Below are 23,673 nucleotides of genomic sequence, written 5' to 3' on the forward strand. Positions count from 1 at the left end.
TATCAATACGCATTAGTCCATTTAAGGAAGTGTGTGTTTGCACAAAAAGTACTCTTTCTAAGTAATATTACAATCTGTTGACTGACTAACAATACGAGATCCTGACTACCAATCCATTCAGCGAAAACGACACATCAACAACGCTATCCCTTTCCACAATATTTGCAGTGCAACTTTCAGGTCATTCACCCACACTATCACGAGAATAATTTCTTAGAGCAAGATACAGCAAAATACTGTTCCCACATTACACTAACTTTGTTCATAGATTTTTAACAAATTCCGATTTGAGTGTCAGTTTGGGAGGTATATGTTATCAGTTCAGTAGAAAGATACGTAGTGTGCACACCAAAAGCGGTGAATTCTCTGCCGGCGTTTTAAAATGAATGAGTCGATTCACTGACATTTATTTCCTATTTGCTTAAACTCATAATTACCCTTAAAATAAAAGTCTTAAACCTTTGTTTGGTCATATTCATAGCAGAGATACCTGTATGAGTTTTTCTAGGCAAATATACTTTACTGCCTGATTAGAAATTGCTTAGAATTGTGATCCGAACGAGCGGTCTAAGGCGCTGCAGTTATGGACTGTGCGGCTGGTCCCGGTGGAGGTTCGACTCCTCCCTCGGGCATGGATGTGTATGTGTGTGTTTGTTCTTAAGATAATTAAGGTTAAGTAGTGTGTAAGCTTAGGGACTGATGACCTTATCAGTTAAGTCCCATAACATTTCACACACATTAGAACATTTTTTTGTGATCCGAAGAATGGATTTCACAGTAACCACTTCATTTGCTCAAGACTGAATAGTGCATAGTGTTTCAATGCTGTTCAAGTAAAAGTCTTTTACAAAAGGACGTTTTTAGTGACACTGTTTGCTGAGAAAGTAAGTCCACTGTTCAGCAACTGTCAGCAGTTCATTGAAGTTGGGGTGTTTCTGCTTTGATGTTAAAATAAATATGCTGGCGCACAGGATGTAACAGCTCTCAGTATTTAACACTGTCCCAGGACACACGAAAATTCGTTTGAATTGGGTTACATTCATTCAGTTGTCAATATGGTTGTAATTCTTTACGTAGGTCATTCACTTCGATCCAGTCTTGAGACATTGTGTATTTTACAACATTGTAGGCCCCATTATTCACGCCAGCAAATGCGGCAGTAGTTATGACGATTGAATGAAGGAAATAGGGAATGTCGGAGAACAGAATTTAACGTCCCACCGACCCAGGTTCGGATTAATGTTGGATGGGGAGGATAATCTGCTGTACACTTTTAGAGGAATCATCCTATCAGTTGCCTTGTGATATTTAGCGAAATCACGGTAAACCTAACTGGAAGACCGGGCAGAAATTAGAACCGTCGTCCTCTGGAACACGTGTCCTGTGTGGTAACCAATGCGCCACCTCGTTAGCTGCTACTTTCCTTGCAGTGTGTTGAATCCCACCTAGTCGTCAAATGTTAAGTCTTGCCTAGTCGTCAACTATGGGGAGTCTAGGCATCCAGCTTTCTCGTTTCGCTAGACAATATTCAAACAAATCGTATTAATGAATTTTATAACAACACGAAATGATTAGAATACTTAACTCTGTATTAACACTGATGTTTCGCATGCAAAGGGCGACAGACAAAGTAAGCAATCTCTTCAATACATTCAATTCATAAGTCACTACTACGCAAGTGCCTAATCGTGATGGAGCTGTAGAACTGGGCAGTAGCCAGTCGGGCGCCGCGCTTATGTTTACTTCGCATAGAGGCCGCTGCTGTCGCATTGTCGTCCTGGAGAGGGGTCTGTCAGAGTGCGATTGGCTGACGTCTTCTTCACAGACCCCTCTGCTCTCTCGCTTCCGACTGGCGTGCTGGCGCTTGACTTTACGCTGTAACACAGTGAGTTGAGTTAGTAGTGTTTTGGGAATACGGAGCTTTCAACACGACAGGGAGGTCAGAGACTTTTCTTCAGAAACTTCTAGATCAGGATGGCTGTTGAGTGCAAGGCTATCGTAGCCAGTGTAATCAGGCCTGTAAGAGCTACGGCCTCTCCATCGTTCTCCAGCAAATCGATCACTGAGGTATGTCACATTTGACATAAATTTGTCCTTCAAGTTCAGTCATTCCCAATATTCGTAACTTCATTTTGCTGTGTGACGTCTGCTATCTCCTGTTAAGTCTGTTCTTAATTTTCAGTTCTTCATTTTATTACGGTGTAAGTGTGTGTGTGTTGTATTCCTACTAATGGTGTGGCATATCATTTCTCTAACTAAAGTCGTTGCCCTCTCTTCCCATTATTGTTCAAATTTTAGAATTTTTAGTTTGTGGGAAACGTGCAATGTAGCTACCTGTTCCACATCCGCCATGCGTCATGTACAAGAGATTCCTCACTTTCTGCGTTCTCCTTGCCTAACCGACCGTCCCTACTCTATTGACCCTTCATTTTCTAGGTACAAATTAACTCATTAGGAAAGATTCCAGACAGACAGCAGTCTGACCTATATTAAACTTTAGTCAGTATACTTCAGTCACTTAGTTAAGACAGCATTACAGACAGCCATACAGAATACAATCAGTCCTCGCTTCTAGATGGAGTCATTCTCAGTTCTCTGTTAGTCGGCATTACGTATAAATTGGCGACATAATCTTTGTTACTTCTATGAAGCGAAATTGATGTCTATTACCAATCATTAAGATTTATCATGAATAGCATTATTAAGTCGATTTCGAGTAATATTCTGCTTTACCAAAAAACTCTTGACAGCTTACTGCACCAAACTGCGGTTCCTATTATACACAGGTTAAAAATTGTTTGTTGTTCTATCAAGTCATCTCCAGCATCCCATTGACATAACTGGAGTCCATTTCCTCAGTTACTCTGCACTTCACTCCAGTAGTCACAAAAGTGAAACAAATGAAAAGTGCTCCTGTCGTAGAGTGGGACAGCTGGTTAGCAGAACTGAAGATGATGTCCTAAGATAACCTAAGAAGAATTATCCAATATTCCGAAGGTCTTAAAGCAGGGGTGTCCAACTTTGTGGTTTGTCTGGATCACACTGGAAGACGACGAATATTTTTGGACCACACATGCTATATTTAACGCTAACAATAACTGCTAAACTAAAAAAAGGTTGCGGGATCAGCTAATCTGGGTCGCACGTCCGGAAGACTTATACATTTTTTCATAAATTTAGACAACATAGTCTATGGAGAGCAACGACCTGATACTATATTTAAGTTAAAATGAGCAGTGGAGATCGGAATAATATTTGTTTATCAAGCGGTTTCGGCTCATGTAAAAGCCATCTTCAGAACTATTGACCTCCTGTGACTGGTACTGGCAGCTCCTCGGATTTCTCGCGATACCACGATCGTACGGTGTGGTCTTTTTTTTATGCGGGCTGCCACTAAAATCTGTCTTCTGACAAACTTCACGTCTCAGAGTCGCACTTGCAACAGACGTCCTCAATTATTTGCTGGATCTATTCCAGTCTCTGACTTCCGTTTTTTCCCTGAACAGCTCCCTCTAGTACCATGGAAGTTATTTCCTGATGTCTTAACAAATGTCCTACCATCCTGCCCCTGCTTCTTATCAATGTTTTCCACATATTCCTTTCCTCATGGAAACTTCGGAAAACTTCCTCATCCGTAACCCTACCACTTCACTTAATTTTCAACATTTCTTTGGAGCTTTGCGTCTCAAATATTTCTGTTCCCTTCTGTTTCCGTTTTCCCACAGTCCATGTTTCACTACCACGAAAGGCTGTGTTCCAAACATAGCTTCTTAGAAATTTATTCCTCACATTAAGGTCTATGTTTGATATTGGCAGAGTTCTCTTGCCCACAAATGCCGTTTTTCCAAGTGCTAGTCTGCTTTTGTATGTCAAACTTCCTCCGTTCGTCATTGGTTATTCAGCTGCTTAGCAGAATTCCTTAACTTCATTTACTTCTTTATCACAAAGAAAACTGCATCCCTGTCTCATGCCTTTTTTAATCAAAGCACTTCTTTCTTGGTTTTCCAGTCTCAATGTCCATTGTACCATCTTAGTTCTTGTCCATATGTATATTACCCGCCTTTCTCTGCTGATTATGCATATTTTTCTCACAATTTCGAACACCATTTTACATTGTCGAACTCTTTTTTCTAGTCGAAAAATCCAATAAACGTTTTTTGATCTTCTTTCAGTCTTGCTCCCATTATCAACCACAACGTCAGAATTGCCTCTCTGGTGAATTTACCTTTCCTAAAGCCAAACTGATCATCTAACGGTTGCTTCGTTTTCTTTTCCATCTTCTTCCTTGTCAGCAAGTTGGGTGCATAAGCAGTTAACCTGATTGTACGATAATCCTCGCACGTGTCAGCTGTTTTGATCTTCGAAATCGTGTGGACAATCATTTCCCAAAGTCAGATGGTATATCGCCAGACTGTGATATTCTACATATCAATGTGTATAGCCGTTTTCTTGCGACTTCCCTCAATGATTTTAGAAATTCCGAAGGGATGTTATCTACCCCTCCTTCCTTATTCGATTTTAGGTATTCCAAAGCTCTTTTAAATTCTGATTCTAATACTGCTCCTCTATCTCTTATAAATCAACGCCTGATTTTTTTTCTGTCACATCAGCCAAATCTTCCTCCTCGTACAGGCCTTCACTGTACTCTTTCTAACTCACTTTCTCTCCTCTGTACTTAACTGCGGTACTCTCTTTGAACTCTTCAAGTTATCGCCTTTGCTTTTAACTTCACTAATGAACCATTTGACTTTGCTGTATGCTGAGTCAGTCCTTCCGACAATCATTACTTTTTCGATTTCTTCACGTATTTCATGTAGCCATATTGTCTTAGCTTCCCAGCACTTTCTATTTCTTTCATTCCTAAGTCACTTGTTTTACTGCATTTCTGAATTTTTCAAAAAATTTTTGTACTTCCTTCTTTCATCTATTAACTGAAGTATTTCTTCTGTTATCCAGGGTTCCTTGCAGTTACTTTCTTTCTGCCTATGTTCTTCTTTCCAACTTCTGTGAATACCCTTTTTAGAGATGTCTATTCCTATTCAGCTGAACTGCCTGCTAAGCTATTCCTTATTGTTATCTCTATAGCCGTGGTGAAGTTCAGACGTATTTCGTCATTCCATAGTACCTCCATATTCCACTTCTTTGTATATTTATTCTTCCTGACTAGTCACTTAAACATCAGCCTATTCATCACCAGTACTACATTGTGAAGTGAGTCTACATCTGCTCCTGAGTACGCTTTACAATCCAGTATCTGATTTCGGAATCTTTGTCTGACTATGATGTAATCTAACTGAAATCTTCGCGTATCTCTCGGAGTTTTCCAAGTATACAACATCCTCTTGTGATTCTTGAACAGAGTATTTGCTATTACTAGCTCAAATTTGCTACAGAACTCAATTAGTCCTTCTCCTCTCTCCCTCCTACTACCAAGCCCATTTTCTCTAGTAACACCTTCTTCTACTCCTTCCCCTACACTCGCTTTGCAGTGCCCCATGGCTTTTAGATTTTCATCTCCCTTTACATACTGAATTACCAGTTAATATCACTTTTTTTTTCTCTTTGAGTCATCAGTGTTCCGACTGGTTTGGTACGATCCGCCACGACCTCTTCTGTGCCAACGTCTTCATAACAGACAAGCTCTTGAAACATTCGGCCACATTCATTTCCTGGATGTATTCCAATCTCTGTCTTCCTAAACAGTTTATGCCCTCTACAGCTCCTTCTAGTATCGTGGAAGTAATTCCCTGATATCTTAACAGATGTCTTATAATTGTGTTCATTCTGCTTGGCAGTGTTTTCCAAATAATTCTTTCCTCTCCGATTCTGCGCAGAACCTCCACATTGCTTACTTCATCAATCCACCTAATGTTCATTGTAGCACCACACCTCAAATGCTTCAATTCTCTTCTATTCCTGCTTTCCCCCACACCATGTTTCAATACCACACAATGCTGTGCTCCAAACGTATATTCTCAGAAATGTACTTCTCAGATTAAGACCTATGTTACACACTATTATATTTCTCTTGGCCAGGAATACCTTTTTTGATGTGATAGTCTGTTTTTTATGTCCTCCTTGCTCGTCATTGGTAATTTTGATGCCTAGGTAGAAGAATTACTTAACTTCATGCATTTTGTGACCCCCATCGATCCCGATGTTAAGTTTCTCGCTGTTTTTATTTCCGCTACTTCCCTTTACTTTCGTCTTTCTTCGGTTTACTCTTAATCCATACTCATTAGACTATCCATTCCACTCAGCAGATCATGTAATTTATATTACTATCTCTCAGGATAGCAATGCCATCAGCGAATCGTATCATTGACATCCTTTGACCTTGAATTTTAATTCCACTCGTGAATCTTCTTTTAATTTCCATCATTGCTTATTCCATAAATAGATTGAACATTAGGGGCAAAAGACTACATCCCTGTCTCACACCACTTTTAATCCGAGCACTTCTTTCTTAGTCGTCCACTCTTGTTATTCCCTCTTGGCTCTTGTAGATATTGTATATTACCCGTCTCTCCTTAGAGCTTACACTTATTTTCTCAATATTTCGAATATCTTGCACCATTTTACTTTGTTGAATGCTTTTTCCAGTTCGACAAATCCTATGAACGTGACTTGATTTTACTTTAGTCTTGCTGCAATTATCAACAGCAAGGTCAGAATTTCCTTTCTGGTGCCCTTAACTATCCTGAAGCCAAACAGATCGTAATCTAACACATCCTCAATCTCCTTTCCAGTGTATATTATTCTTGTCAGCAACCTCGATGCATGGGCTGCTACACTGATTGTGCGACAATTCTCGCACTTGTAAGCTCTTGCAGTCTTGTGGATGATATTTTTCCGAAAGTCACGTTGTATATCGCCAGACACATACATTCTACGCACCAACGTGTATAGTCATTTTGTTGCCACTTACGCCAGTAAAGTGATCTGTCCGTCCTACCTCGTTTGTTCTTAAGTCCTCCAAAGCTCTCTTAGATTCTTATTCTAATACTCGATCCCCTATCACTTCTAAATCAACCCCTGTTTCTTCTTTTCTCTGCCTCGTGATGACTGGGTGTTGTGTGCTGTCCTTAGGTTAATTAGGTTTAAGTAGTTCTAAGTTCTAGGGGACTGATGACCATAGATGTTAAGTCCCATAGTGCTCAGAGCCATTTGAATCATTTTTGTTTCTTCTTCTGTCACATCAGACAAATCTTCCCCCTCACAGGGGTCTTCATTGTATTCTTTCCACCTATCCCCTCTCCCCTCTGCATTTAAGAGTGCTATTTCCGTTGCACTCTTAACGTTACCACCATTCCTTTTAATTTCACCGAAAGTCTTTTCGATTTTCCTGTACGCTGAGTCAGTCCTTCCGATGATCATTTCTTTTTCGAGTTCTTCACATTTTTCATGCTGGCAATTCGTCTTAGCGACCCTACTCTTCCTATTTATTTCATTCCTCAGCGACTTTTATTTCTGCATTCCTGAAATACCCTGAACATTTTTGTACTTTCATCCATCAACTGAATTATTTCTTCTGTTGTCCATAGTTTCTTAGCAGTTTCATTTTTGTACCTATCTTTTTCTTTCCAACTTCTGTGACTGCCCTTTTTGGAGATGTCCATTCCTTTTCAACTGTACTACCTACTGAACTATTCCTCACTGCTGTGTCTACGCCTTATAGAACTTCAAGCGTTTCTCGTCATTTCTTAGTACTTCCATATCCCACATCTTTGCATGCTGGTTCTTCCTGACTAATCTCTTAAGCTTCAACCTGCTCTTGATAACTACTAAGGTACCATCTGAGTCTGTATCTCCTCCTGGATAAGCCTTACAGTCCAGTATTTGATTTCGGAATCTCTGCCTGAACATGATGTAATGTAACTGTAATCTGTCCGTGTCACCCGGCCTTTTACAAGTGCACCAGCTACTCTTGTGACTCTTGAACAGAATATTTGCTATTACTAGCTGTAATTTATTACAGAAGGCAATTAATCTTTCTCCTCTCCCATTCCATGTCCAAAGCACACCTAGAGGTTGGTATCTGTTCATTTTCTACTTTAGTTTTTCCTCTGGAATCTTTTTCCGATGGAAAAGTATCAAGCAGTCCTTACACTTATCACTTATAGGGTGATCGCAAGTATTCTGGCTGGTTTGATGCGGCCTGTCACGGATTCCTCTCCAGTGCCAACATTTTCATGTCAGGATAACAACTACAGCCGAAGTTGGATTTATTGGAAACTCTGTCTTCCCCTATAGTTTTCGGCATCTGTAGATCCATCAAATACAATGACTATTAATCCCTTCTGTCATCATGTTTCTTCTTTTCATCAGTGTTTTCCACATCTTCCTCTCCTCGCCGATTCTGCGAAGACTTCTTATTTCTTGTCTTCACGTTCTTCACATTTTTCGTTCCTGAGCAATTCTTACCTAAAACTGAGGCCGATATTTCATACTAGTAGACTATGTTTGGCCAGGAAAGTCCTCTTTTTCTGTGCTAGTCAACTCCTCATGCCCTCCTTGCTTCAACTGACAGGCGTTATTCTGTTTCGACGTAGAAGAATTAATTCATGCTGTCTATATTGTGGTCTCTAATTAAGATGTTAATTTCCTCGATGATCTCATTTCTGGGACTTCTCACTACTTCCATCATTCTTCAGTTTAATCTGAGTCCATACCGTGAGGTAGTAGTGGAACCGTCCACATTTCGGTAAGGTCTAAATTGTCGCTATACTCCTGATGACGTCGTGGATGACTTCACCAAACACTGTTGTCAGATTTCTCCTACCACTCCTTCCCACATCCCTGTGATATAGACCAATTGCCCTCTGTACAAAATGGTGGTAAATACAAAATTGTCGAAAAATTTAAAATAGCCCCATTTTGTGAGATTCCTTTGATATCACGACTCAGAGCCCAATTGTCTGAGCTGTAAATCGACAGGATATTTTAAGAAAAGGGCAGTTATGATATTGGTCGCAAATCCAAATTTGCTGAAGTAGGCAACTTGTGCTACGTATAAAATCTAAGTTGGCTGACTTGGGGTTACTGGTGTAGCCTCCTTGGTTGTAAGATTTCGTAATTATGTTCTATGACAGATTCCAAGGTGGTGCCCCTGAGTACTTGTACTAAGTCTAGAATCCAGTATTTCTCTGATGTCACACTTTCCAAATTCAAAGTGGCTGAAAAATCAGTTGTTATAAGTTTAAAATATCAGAAATTCAAAAATCTCCTTACTCTAAGTCCACTTCTGCTCTGCTTTTGCAGTATTAAATTTGGGTGTTCACAACTAGAGTTCTGCGTCATTCTCAAGTGATTTTGTGGATTGGTAGAAAATGAAATTTCTTGTATTACCGCCACTAACACAAAAATAATGACGTTAATTTAAACTTATTTCAAATACAGTACCTGCAACAGAAAACTATGCCTTACATATTGAAATGTTAGCGATTTTAAATTTGTGTTTTCTAGTTGTTTTGGTTCAAAAAAGGAAGTCTTGTTGATTTGACAGCTTCACATTAACAAAGAGTAAAGCTAAGAATGGAATGAATAGAATAATAATTTCTAACGCTATGCAGATTTTATCTGTTTTTGTTGTGGTCTTCAGTCCTGAGACTGCTTTGATGCAACTCTCCATGCTATTCTAACCTGTGCAAGCTTCTTCATCTCCCAGTACTTACTGCAACCTACATCCTTTTGAATCTGCTTAGTGTACTCATCTCTTGCTCTCCCTCTACGATTTTTACCTTCCACGCTACCCTCCAATGCTAAATTTGTGATCCCCTACCAACCGGTCTTCTTGTCAGGTTGTGCCACAAACTTCTCATCTCCCCAATTCTACTCAATACCTCCTCATTAGTTATGTGATCTACCCATCTAATCCTCAGCATTCTTCTGTAGCACCACATTTCGAAAGCTTCTATTCCCTTCTTGTCCAAACTAGTTATCATCCATATTTCACTTCCATACATAGCTACACTCCATACAAACACTTCCAGAAACGACTTCCTGACATTTAAATCTATATTCGATGTTAACAAATTTCTCTTCTTCAGAAACGCTTTCCTTGCCTTTGGCAGTCTACATTTTATATCCTCTCTACTTCGATCATCATCAGTTATTTTGCTCCCCAAATAGCAAAACTCCTTTACTACTTTAAGTGTTTCGTTTCCTAATCTAATTCCCTCAGCATCATCCGACTTAATTCGACTACATTCCATTATCCTCGTTTTGCTTTTGTTGATGTTCATCTCATATCCTCTTTTCAGGACACTGTCCATTCCGTTCAACTGCTCTCCCAAGACAGAATTACAATGTCATCGGCGAACCTCAAAGTTTTCGTTTCTTCTCCATGGATTTTAATACCTACTCCGAATTATTCTTTTGTTTCCTTTACTGCTTGCTCAATATACAGATTGAATAACATCGGGAAGAGGCTATGAACCTGTCTCAGTCCCTTCCCAACCACTTACTCCCTTTCGTGCCCCTCGAATCTTATAATTGCCATCTGGTTTCTGTACAAATTGTAAATAGCCTTTCGCTCCCTGTATTTTACCCTGCCACCTTTAGAATTTGAAAGAGAGTATTCCAGTCAACACTGTCAAAAGCTTTCTCTATGTCTACAAATGCTAAAAACGTAGGTTTGCCTTTCCTTAATCTTTCTTCTAAGATAAGTAGTAAGGTCAGCATTGCCTCACATGTTAACTGATTTTCCCCGAGGTCGGCTTCTACCAGTTTTTCCATTCGTCTGTAAAGAATTCGCGTTAGTATTTTGCAGCTGTGACTTATTAAACTGGTAGTTTGGTAATTTTCACATCTGTCAACACCTGCTTCTTTGGGATTGGAATTATTATATTCTTCTTGAATTCTGTCTCATACATCTTGCTCACAAGAAGGTAGAGTTTTGTGAGGACTGGCTCTCCCAAAGCCGTCAGTAGTTCTAATGGAATGTTGTCTACTCCCGGGTCCTTGTTTCGACTCAGGTCTTTCAGTGCTCTATCAAACTCTTCACGCAGTATCGTATCTCCCATTTCATCTTCATCTACATCCTCTTCCATTTCCATAATTTTGTTCTAAAGTACATCGCCCTTGTATAGACCCTCTATATACTCCTTCCTCCTTTCTACTGTCCCTTCTATTACCTGTATAATTGGGGAAAGTTAGAAACTAGTAAGAAATGAAATATTATTTCAAATATGGCCAAATAAAAATACCTATTAAGATAATGGCGAGGTGAGATTAAATTTTTAATTTCGTTTCATTGTATAGACCATTGGCTTTAGGCAGAATGTGACTGTAGTTTCTGAGAAACGTTTTGTTCTGACTGTTCAAACAGTTTTCCCCAAGCACTTCCCAAACCATTTTTTCTGTTACCGTCACCACGGGGACAGGCCAGAACCAATCATGTCTCTATATAAAACAAATAAAATACTGGAGGACCACTTCTACGCTGCACGTGCCAGGTCCACAATGGTGAAACATTCGTAATAGCTAGCCCCAGGACCGATAGAAATGTCCATACCTCGTGGTCTAGTGGCTAGCGTTGCTGACTCTGGATCACGAGGTCCCGGGTTCGATTTCCAGCCGGGTTGAGGATTTTCTCTGCCCGTGGACTGGGTGTTTGTGTTGCCCACATAATTTCATTATCATCATCATTCGTGACAGTGGCTAGATTGGACTGTGTAAAAAAATGGGACTGTGTAAAAATTGGGACATTTAAAGACGCTGCCGACCGCGCAGTTGAGCGCCCCACAATCCGAACATCATCATCACCCATAGGAATGGCATCTCGAAAGCACAGTACTGAGGTCACTGCCACCAACAGAGGTCACAACAGCAGTGCCTCACATCACACAGTGCACTGCTACTGAGGGACCGCGTTCACATCCATGTCGAAGTACGTTCGTGTCACTTCGTCATGTATTGCCATTTGGAATGCAGGCAGATGACAGCACCTGTTGTTAGATGCAGGCTACATACCACACCACAGCCCGCTACATGATTTCGCATATCTATGCCGTGACTTCATGCGATGCTCTTTCTTTCGCGAAATTTTGTGTGTGTAAACGATATGCTTTACGAGCGCCCCCTTGATATGCAGCGCCCGGCACTCTGCAGGCGGAAGAAGTACGGAGCCAGGCTGCATGGGCCAGCAGAGGGGATCAGTTGGCGCGTGGTGTACTGCTGTACCGCACTGGTCTGGTCACTGCGGAGCCTGCAGCTGTCGGTGAGTGGAACGGGAGGGTGGCTGCCGTGAGCAGTAACATAGATTCTGTTCAAGAGTCATTCCACCTTGGTGCTGTGACGAGACTTCCAGACTGTGGCCTAACTTGTACATCTACAGCAGCTACCTGGATTAATTTTCAAATGCTTAGTTACTTGTCTGGTGGAACGTTTTCAAACTGTGATTACTTCGTCTGGCCTCTCATATTTTTTCGAGGGTTGTTCTTTAAATCACTTTAGTGTTGAGTTTGCAGCACTGATAATAGCGAGTGGATTTAATTTACCTATGCCTTGGTTGATTTTGGAATTAATTCTTGGTTGCTGTCACTTGCGGCCGATATTCCGAGAGTTTGTATCGTATATCAGTGAATTGCTACCTTCACAATTTCTCAATGAATTTCTCGCTAGCATGCTAGAAGTTTATTTTCAACTTAGTAGGATTTTGCCGTGGTAACTTGTTGAAAACCTTGAGCCGTCAGACAGCGGTATTCTTGGTAGCTAAACTGTGAGGAAGTTTCCGTTCTTCAGAAAGTCAAAATCCTGGATGGTGTCTCAGATTATCTTCTGTGAACGTTGATTCGATTTGAACTGTCTTAACCACAAAATTAATATCAGCTGTAGGAGCGGTTTATGACGCAGTACCGAATTTAAGATGCTGAGCCGAATCCTATCTCCATTTGTTTTCTACCTTCGTGATTATGTATTTTACCATTGTGGTGATCTGCTTAAGTGAATTATTTATTGTCAGCCTCAGTGGCCGAGCGATTCTAGGCGCTTCAGTCCAGAACCGCCCTACTGCTACGGTCGCAGGTTAGAATCCTGCCTCGGGCACGGATGTGTGTCCTTAGGTTAGTTGGGTTTAAGTTGTTCTAAGTTCTAGGGGACTGATGACCTCCGATGTTAAGTCCCATAGTGCTCAGAGCCAATTGAACCATTTTTTTGAATTGTTTATTGATGTTGGTTTGTCAATGTACCACCCGTGCTGGATGTTGTTTTTGTTCGGGGCTCGCACATGAAATTCCGACGCGCGGCCGATGTTGAACGCTAACTATCAATAGTGCGCCAATTTGTGTTTGCTCTTTTCAAGCTACTGAATTAGCTAATGATCACCAGATATTGGTTATGCTTTTCTCTGTTAGCTGCAGACTCTATTGTTATCAATTATGTTGCCCAGCTGTGATAGAGACTTTTGCTGTGAAGACAGTTTACATTTGAATAGTCTGAAACTTTCTAACTTGCTATGAATTATGTTCCCCTAGTCACATTCCTAAGGGACTATCATTTTGCTTGTGTCAAAATTCGTTCATTCTACTTAAATCAGTATTTAATTTTACTTGTGAAGTTAATTATATGTGGCAGTAAAACTGTTTTTATTGAAGTTTTGAGTCGTAACGCTGTTTATCTTATACACCTTCAAAAATTGGTTGCTTGGGTAGATGTAATTTTTTACTATTTTGCTTTAATTAATTCTGAAACCACGAGTATACCACAGGTTGCTCTTGACAGTATTGGTCTGCAAATGTGTTTCCATCTTGGTTTTGTCAAATAAATCTCCTTTTTTTACTGTACCCTCAAATTGTGGCTCATTCGATTCCGTCAGCCTTGTACCCTGCTCCCTACCTTATCACCTACTCTAAAACTGGACTGTTTATGGCCTTTCAGTAGTCAGGAATGCGACGCTATTAACATTCCAGTGTGGGGAATCTATTTCGAGCATGGCAGGAATCCACCGATAATCGTTTCTGAAGGGCTTTGACGCTCGTAACTCATTGGCGTAGTGTGGTAATTCAGTTTATTTGCAATATGAGACATCCACAGTGTAGACCTAAATATAGCAATTAATTACTTTTTTACTTCATAATCGGCGCATACTGTACCGAAATGAGTCAAATTTTTATATAAATCAGATAATATTTACGACAAAGCTGCCTATGCAGCTTTGAAACCAGAACATTTAAAACTAAGAGTTCTTGCTTCCCTGTGTGTATTACGTTTCTACAGGATTCCGAAATAGTTTCTGACCAGTGCAGGTCTGGTTCACTTAGTGAGGTGCTAGGGTGGTAAGCCTTTCACTGCCCATCTCTGCAAGAGTCTGAAGACGAACAGTGAAACTGTAACAGTAATACGGAAATTATCCAAATTATATCCCAACAAGGCGTTTTTTTTAAATTTATTCCAAATAGCAAAAAGTTTCTTCCAAAACGTTTTATGAAATTGTAAGCACTCATAGTTGACTGGTGTCAATGAAAGGCACGCAAGATGCAGTTTCTAGATTTTCCAGATAAAAACTTCATTACGTTTAAAATAAAGTCATATCATGAAATGAATAGTTATGTTACTCAGTTAAAGGTTTACGTAGTATGATTTTAGTTCATAGCTTAAGTAACAAGCTGCAGTTAGTTCAGTACAGTATTAAAAAAATATACATTTCTACCGGCTCAATATTTAGTATCAGAATATCATAAAGTAAATTTATGCATCCAAACAGCCTTGAAATTTTTCATATTATCATCATTATATATTACGTTATAGGAACAGCACGTACACAAATCTAGATCGTGTGTAGTTTTTCTCTAGCATTCATGACGAGATTAGCAAAATGACAGCAAGCTAGCCAATATCTTGTCATTGTGATGTAAAGAAACCACTCTCTTCAGTAAAGTCAAGTTAGTTTCCAAATCTGACAGTTGAATTTAGTAACACATGATTTGGTTCATACGGATAAGACAGCTCTTGAAAGTCTGGCCTAGGATTTCCCGGTGGAAAAACTTACGGTGAGTTATTGTTCCTGTGTAAGCTGCGGTTGTTACACTGTCCCAGTAAAGTGGAGCTTTGAAGAAGAAGGTAATGTGCAGGTGACAAGTGATATTGCTGTGAAATGAGTACATCAGAGCGGAGCGGCCATTGTACAGTGTGTGGGGGTCTTCAGATCCTGATAGCCTCTTTGTTGGATGGGTCACGGTCAAGATACACTGTAGCTTTTAAGTTATTGTTTTTTTGTTGATTTTGTGCTTTGCTAAATTAAATATCATTAGTGTCTTTAATGATTAACTAAACAAAACAAAATTTCCTTGACGTTTTTATGTAATTTATGTACAAAAGTATAGTGTCTAAATTTAATAAATAGCTCAATGCTTGGTGGTCGCAGAAAACTTTTACATGTCTGCCAAACACATCGTAATGATACTCCTTGAAGGCCCACACTATTGCCAATGCCTCAAGTTCTGTGACTGAGTATGCTCTTTCGCAATCATATAGGACCTTACTTGCAAATCCAATTACCCTGATTTCGGATTGCGACCCGTGATCGTCTATATGGAACAAGCAAGCCCCCAATCCCGAAACCGAGGCGTCGGTCGCAAGACAGATATCCTCTTTCATGTGTGTATGGTGTAATAGAGGTGCATTGAGCAAAGCCTCCCATATCCTGTCAAATGCTTCTTACACTTCTTTGTGACGTACCAGACTACGTTCTTTTTTAGTCATCCTACTAATTCAGAACTATTTAATAGCTGGTTAAACACAAAACTCCTAAAAATTGAGGCCAGCCCCCAAAACGCCTTTAATTGCTTCCAGGTTGTGGGATAAGGACACACTAATTGCCTGTAGCTTTGTGCTATCCGGCACAATCCCTCGAAGTGAGATAATGTGACCCAATGTTTCTTGTTAATGAGCTCTGAAAAGAACTGTTTCTGCTATTTAGTTGATATGTCATTGAAAGGAGAGATAGTTGCTAAGAATTTCAAACCTCTTGAAGAATGGAAAGGTCGGTGGGAAGCAGTGGGAGATGTGCACCTGCATGACATCTTCTCAGGTGCTAAACTTCCAAGTGGATTCGACTTACCACGCAAGACCTGGACTACTCTCAACAGAATCCGTACCGGCCATGGCAGATGCAGGGATGCTCTCTTTAAGTGGAAGAAGCTGCCAATTCCAGCCTGTGACTGCGGGGCTCTATACGAGACTGTTCACCACATTGTCAGTGAATGCAGGATTTGAGCCTACCACGGCGCTAAAGAGGACTTCCAGCTAGCAACTCCAGATGCAGTGCGCTGGATTGAAGGACTGGATATTCAGTTGTAAAGACAAACTTAAGTTTCTTGTTTGTCAATATGTACATATGTATAGGTAATTTAATTTCATGATATGTCTGTATTAGCCATACGTAAATAAATAAAAATGTGATCCAAGAACTTAATCTCTTCCCTACCGAACTTTGACTTCTTTAAATTTGCCGTTACACCTGCTTGTTTGAAGCACTGTAAGATTCTTTCCATTACCTGGAGATGTTCTTCCCACGAGCTAGTGGCGATTAACAAATCGTCGACATAGACAGTTACCTCTTCAAGTAAGTCTTGTCCTAATAAAGTGTCAATTGTAGCAATAAAAACGCCTGCGCTGACATTCAAGCCAAAAGGCAATATATAAAATAACAGCTTTATCCTGCAAAGATGAAAGTTGTGTATTGTCTAGATCTTTCTGATAATAACATCTGTCAGTAGTTCTCTGGACTCGTAAATACAGGAAATATAATTTGATTTATTCCCTGGGCGTCCAGTACTAATCTTAAGCAGCCGTCAGCCTTCTGAACCGGAAGCAATGGGCTGTTATAAGGTGATAGTGAGGTTTCTATCACCACCTCCCCCCTATTCTAACTTCTTTTTTATTTCTTCCCAGACAGCTTCTTTCTCTGAGTGAGGAATGGAACATGAGGCGCGACAAAACGTTTCGTGCTCCTTGACCTGCATATCGTAGACGTAACCTCTTATGATGCCGGGTTTCGTCGAAAATACAGGTGCACATTGTGTTATAGTGTGTTTCAGATGATGCTGTTGATTCGTGTTCAAATATTCTGACTCGTCAAGTTTACTTTCAATTTCTTCTATGATGTCTTTTAATTCTTCAGGAGTATCCTTAATGTACGTAGGTTAACCAACAAACGGTTCTTCTCCCTTTAAAAACATAATTTACGGCTCCTCAGAGGTTATGGTGAGACTCCCCTATTCCATCCTATCACCGACCGTGTTCCTAGCAAGGTTCACAGTTATTTGCCTTCCATCATTGACGACAGTTAGGGAAGCTCGAGCCAAGACTACAATCGCGTACCAGTCTCGTAAAAAATCTAAACCCAGGATACATGGGACTGAGAGGTGCTTTACAACCAGGAAAGATGTATATAACTTAATTTCCCACGGTTACCTCCACCTGTACCTGAATTTTTTTTTCTTTATTGATTTTTAATTCCCCCAGAAGGGGGCGGGCTGGCGGCAGCCTAGTACGCTGCTCTACAGCCTACTGACTTTTTTAAAAACGGAAGAAGAAAAGAAACAAGAAAAACAGGCGACAAAACCGTGATTTAAAGTGTAAAATGGCGTAAAATGCGGAAAGTTAAAACAGAAAGCAAAAGGGGTTGGCAATGTTAATAAAGGACGCAAGAATCAGACAAGTAACATAGTACACACACAATTAAAAAAAAAAAAAAACATGGCGACAGTCTGGTTTCTGTTCGCAAGAGATAAAAAATCACACCCAGCGACAGTATGATGGCCGTTCGCAACACTTCCCTAAGGACACAACATGGACCACTCACTGTAAAACACTCACTGTAGAACACTGCACGAAGATGGCGGCACAAAGATGACACTCCCGAGCCAAAGGCAGATGTGGGGGGGACATGGAGGAGGGGGGAAAACAAGGAGGGAGAAGGAAAAAACGAAAAGGGGGTGGGAACCAAGGAGGGAGAGGACTCATAAGGGGGGAGAGGGGCAGGGCAGACGCGAGAGGGAATGAGAAGAGGCAGAGGAGGGAAATGCAAATGGACTCGGGTGAGAGAAGGGGGCAGAGAGAGGGGAGGTGGGGAAAAAAGAGGATGGAAGGGGAGAGGGAGCCCAGGAAAAGAACAGAGGAAAGGGGGGCAGTGAGGATCAGAGTTTATAGGAGGGATAAATGGAGGGAGAGAGGGCATCATCCGGGAGGGGGAGTTGATGGAAGCCACCTTGGGAAAGAAGATGAAGGGTGTAGAGATGGAGGGTAGGGGCGACACAACAGTGAAGACGTGGCAGGGGGCAGGGATGGGAGAGGAGAGGAGCAACTAGGGGGTGTGAGGGATCAAGGAAGCGGGAGGTGTAGAGGATGCGGGTGTGTTCGAGGAATAGGAGCAGATGAGGGAAAGGAATGAGATCGTAGAGGATCCGCGTGGGGGACGGGAGGTGTATATGAAAGGCGAGGCGGAGTGCATGATGCTCTAGGATCTGGAGGGACGTATAGAATTTGGGGGGGGGGCAGATATCCAGGCAGGACTGGCATAACAGAGGATGGGACGGATTAAGGATTTGTAGGTGTGGAGGATGGTACAGGGGTGCAAACCCAATGTCCGGTCAGAGAGGAGTTTGAGGAGTCGGAGGCGATTGTGGGCTTTGGATTGGATGGAGCGGAGACGAGGGATCCAGGTGAGGTGACGGTCAATGGTGAGGCCAACGTAGGTGAGGGTGGGGGTGAAGTGGACAGGACAGGCGCAGACAGTAAGGGAGAAATCCACGAGCTGGAAGGAGCGAGTGGTACGACCTACGATGATTGCCTGGGCCTTGGAAGGATTGATTTTTAGGAGCCACTGGTTACACCATGCAGCAAAAAGGTCAAGGTGATCCTGAAGAAGGCGTTGGGACCGTTGGAGGGTAGGAGCAAGGGCGAGGAATGCGGTGTCATGAGCATATTGCAAGAGGTGTACTGGTGGGGGGGGGGGGGGGGGTTGGAGCACATCTGCCGTGTACAGGAGGTAGAGGAGAGGGGAGAGAACAGAGCCCTGGGGCACACCTGCAGAGGGGTAGAAGGTGTGGGAATTGGCATTATGGATGGTAACATAGGAGGGTACCTGAAACTTTATACTTTCATTTTTCCCTTTTATCCCCCCGTGTATTCGACAATTCTGCAACGGAAGACGTCGCAATGTTTTCACCGCAGCAATATATCCAAACAGTTCCTCACTCATGACCGACATCGATGCGCAAGTATCGATAACCACATTTACCGGTACACTGTTAGCGTCGCCTGAATCGCGGCTTGTACACACTTGACGAATTGGCTCTCGGGTTCCTTTGAGAGTTCTTGTCGTATATCGATGCCATCGTTCTATTGTAGCATGGCTGTCTGTGCCCAATTCCTACCGACCAAGCATGGGGGGTTTTATGCTGGTCGCTGAGCGTTTAACGGCCGTGCGGAGTCTTGTTGCTCCGTAATGTGGTCTACTATATGTACATTTTGACTTGGCGCCGGTATGAAGTTTGGCGCGTTCACCGCCCAAGCTGTTCCCGACGAAGTACTCGGTACATTATTAATGTTGACAGGCACACTTCCGTGCGTGCGTTCACGCCATTGATCATGCTGTGTTTTCATATTTTTCGCGTGGTAGTTATTTCCGAAGCTACCATCATTATGGCGCTTCCTAGTATAATCTTGTTTGTTGCCTTTAAAATACGTTTACACTGAGCCGGATTGTCACTATTCTGTGGACTATGAAAATCACTACCCTTGCTGTAGTTCCCATTTTTATAATTATTTCCATTTTCGGTTGTCCATTCTTTCGTGGGCTTCCCAAATGTTTATTACTCTTGCCTAGCTTCTTCCTGAATTAAATCCAGGGAATCAATCACTGACATCAATACTGACATTGATTAATTTTTCCCGGATAGCAATAGGCAACTTTGGCTGTAAGATTCGCAAGACGTCTCGTGTAGAGATCGGCTCAGTCCAGGACCTTGTCATACCCAGGTACATTTCGAAATATTTGCTTGATGAATCTTTCTTACCGGTATACAACTCTCGATTACAGGTCTGTTTTCTTACTCTTTCTTGAGTACTCAAGGACCCGAATGTAATAAGAAATTGCTTCTCAAATTCCTCAAAGGTATCACTCATTCCTCCAGCCTCCGTGGCCCAGAGAGCGGCATTTCCTGTAATGTGCGGTACTACTAATTGTATCTTTGGTCTTTCTGCCCAACAGCTCGGCATAACGTTTCTAAATTTTTTACAAAGACGACAGGATGTGTCGTTTTCTTGTCTTCATTAAAGGTTGGGAATTATTTAACATCGACTCATCTAATTTCATGCGCGAAAGCGTAGGCGCAATCTCGCCCATCGCTGCTTCATTACCATCTCCTTCGTTTGTTTCACAAAAATTGCTATTTTGTTGCCGGTTAGGATTATCGTTGCCCTGCACAATACCGATCGGTGCATTACCGTATGGCGACTTTTCAAAGTGCTCGCTGGGGCAACTACTCTCGCAGCTACACCTCGCTTCAACTCGTGATAACTTCTCGATCTCTGTTTCTTGAAGTGCGAATACCACGTTTTCTCACACTGCTTTTGAGACACTGGTCTGCATAAATCCGACCTTACGCTCGACGCTGTGCAGCCGAGCATCCATCGCCCTCCCTGGTCATCCTCAAAATCAGCCTGTGTGCCTCCTCTGAGACTTGCACCCAGCGAACGGCCTACTCCATAGGAAGCCCCAGCCACACGACGCTGCTGACTCTTGCGTGTAAATGGTCTAATATCGCCATGTCACGCGTTTCCATGAGAGCGTTCATTTCTCCTGTCAGATTTCTGTGATGCGCTGTCTCCCTATCTCCGCGCTCCTTGTCCTTTTCGTCCAGTACGGATAGTACTTTTTTAATTAAACTTTCATCGCGTTCTTTCTCTTTTAATTCTAGTTCCCTGAAAAATTCACACATGAGGTTTCCATGGAGCTCATTTGTGTTTGAGGTTTACTAACAGTTCCTGTTTCCGGTAAATCAGTTTTTCCGTCTCTCACAACTATGTTCTCGACACTACCATCAACTTCCCTAGAAGGGACTTGCGCCGATTCCTCATTGATAGTCTGAGCATCATTTTACTGTGGTACGTGTTCCAATATATGTTCCACACCATGTTCCGTCTCCTCTACGTTTTCACTTTCTGACATTGCTACCTTCTTCGGTCGACCCATAGTTAATGTTAAACTAGATGACTTCTCTTACATACAATGAAATCACAGGTATCATCACACGGTAATTTTCAGTATAGCCTTCAGCCTTTTAACCACTGGGCTCCCTTCCAGAAGGTTACACACAGTTAAAAATGGAAAAATGTTACTTAAGGTGCTACTCAAACTGCTGTCAAGCACACGCAAAGCAATTCACACTAGTGCAATTTACAAGGAAATGTTACTTGAAGTTGCAGTTAATCCAAATTTTCATAACGTTCATGCACCAGAGGAAGTTACTAGTCACTACATCAGCAAGCTGGTTGGCTCAAATGGCTCTGAGCACTATGGGACTCAACTGCTGTGGTCATAAGTCCCCTAGAACTTAGAACCACTTAAACCTAACTAACCTAAGGACATCACACACATCCATGCCCGAGGCAGGATTCGATCCTGCGACCGCAGCGGCGTGCGGTTCCAGACTGTAGCGCCTTTAACCGCTTGGCCACTCTGGCCGGCTAGCAAGCTGGTGCACAGAGACAAACGTACTTACCTTGTAACTGTTTCTGCCACTTGTCAATTTATGGCCCAAGCTGAATTTCTTTTTGTCCAAATCAAACGTCTTCTTCACTTATATAGTAGAGTTCATGGAAAATAATCATGTACAGTACTGAATATACGTCATACATATACACATACGTATACAAGTTATACAGTTTAAACACTATGTGTTCTTAACTTCACTAAAGTTTTCTATAATCGTTAAATAATCTTGGCACTCTATAAGAAGTATTTGGCCCCACGTTGGGCGCCAATTGTCCTTCCATCCTAATTGTATGGTGTCACTGTCAATGTTCGTGTAGCTCAAGAAATAATTAAGATGACTTATTCTTAGTATCAATCGTAAATACAGTTGTAAATGCAGAACATTCAATTCTACTAACACGTAATGACTTTCTCTGATACGAAACGTTGCAAATTAGAAAGTGCAACACCATTAAAGCCACCTTAATGGAGCTTTGGAACCGGACTCTTTAGATTTCTGAGGGCCTGTCGTTATTAGAATATTATGTTCCACGTACCTTTCGTCGTTTGCAGACGCGAAGTGCCGCTGTGCAGCACGAAGCTGAAATGCTGTGGTAAAGTGCAATAAAATCTATACGGTTACGTGAGAGACTTTGTTTGTTGTGCGAGTAATGTTAATTTCTTTTCAGCTGCGAGTTTAAGAAGTAGAGCATGTTTGTTTTTAACGTATTGGGCATGAAATGTAGCAAGGCTAAATGTCACGCACATTAAAATCCGCTTAGCTACATTGTTCTGTTAACGAGAAGAGACTCTGGGCTTTCTGTGAGGTTCGCATTGCAATCTCGTTATAGAACTGATTAAAATTCTTTGAAAGGTATTTTCTATTTACATCTGAATTAGAATTATTTTTTATGTAGTGAATTGTGTGAGACTTGATCCGTGCTGACTGGTCCAGGCTAACACAAAAACTGTTCCTGCAATGAAATATTAATTCACTTTCAAGTGAAACACTTAAGCAGATAATTCTCAGAGAGTGAGTTCCTATATTTGAGCCCTGTGGCGTAATGAAAAACATAAAATTATGCTCTCGGCCGTAACGGCGTCTTTCAAACAAAATCAGCTCAGTATATGTAAACTGTAAATTCTTCAGTAATAATTATGGCATGCATTTCCCTTCACCAATGAAAGGAAAACACAAGCTTACACATTTATAGAATTAATTATAACTATAATAAGAATGCTTTATCTTACAGTATTAGTAAAAAACACGTACCATTCTCTTCAAGAGTCGTCAATGACGTCCTTCTACAATCAAGAACAAAACGAAGTGTAGCTAGTTTGTTCTATTTCTTCCTCGTTAAAGGATTGTCTATTCATTTTTATCTTTGTTCACAGATTATCCTTCAGCCACATAGTTTTCGTATCAATAGTAATTTTCATTGTTTTTTTCTGTATAATTTTACAATATTTCACTGCAGTAATCACAACAAATAGTCTTTATGGTTTTTATCAATATTTTCGTTATTACCATTGTCTGTACATCGTCGCACCAGTTTCGTCAATTTTCACAGAAACGTCATGGGGATGGCACAAATGGCACAGTGCAGCTTGCCATGGTTGCTATGTGGAGTCATAATGGGCATGTGGATTTTTCGTTTGAAAGTAAGAACCATATTGTATTGGTTATTTATACGCTGTGAGCGTGTAAGTTCCATTGTTCTGAACATGACCTGGTTATTGTACCACTGTGTGCGTGGCGGATTCTGTTTATGGCCCTGTACAGAACAATAGCTCCTTATTTTATTCTGTATTTAGTTGAGTGTTAATATAAGCAGCCTTACATACCTATATTTAACAGTTCTCTTCTAGTTTTTTGATTGTGGTTAATTACAAATCTTAATATTGACATTTTTATGTCTCTGGCACAGGGCTACATGTTACAACTGTTTCAGTTTTGCTTTCTTACGTTAAAG

This window comes from Schistocerca americana, chromosome 3 (genome assembly GCF_021461395.2).
Source record: "Schistocerca americana isolate TAMUIC-IGC-003095 chromosome 3, iqSchAmer2.1, whole genome shotgun sequence".
In the NCBI taxonomy this organism is placed as follows: domain Eukaryota; kingdom Metazoa; phylum Arthropoda; class Insecta; order Orthoptera; family Acrididae; genus Schistocerca; species Schistocerca americana.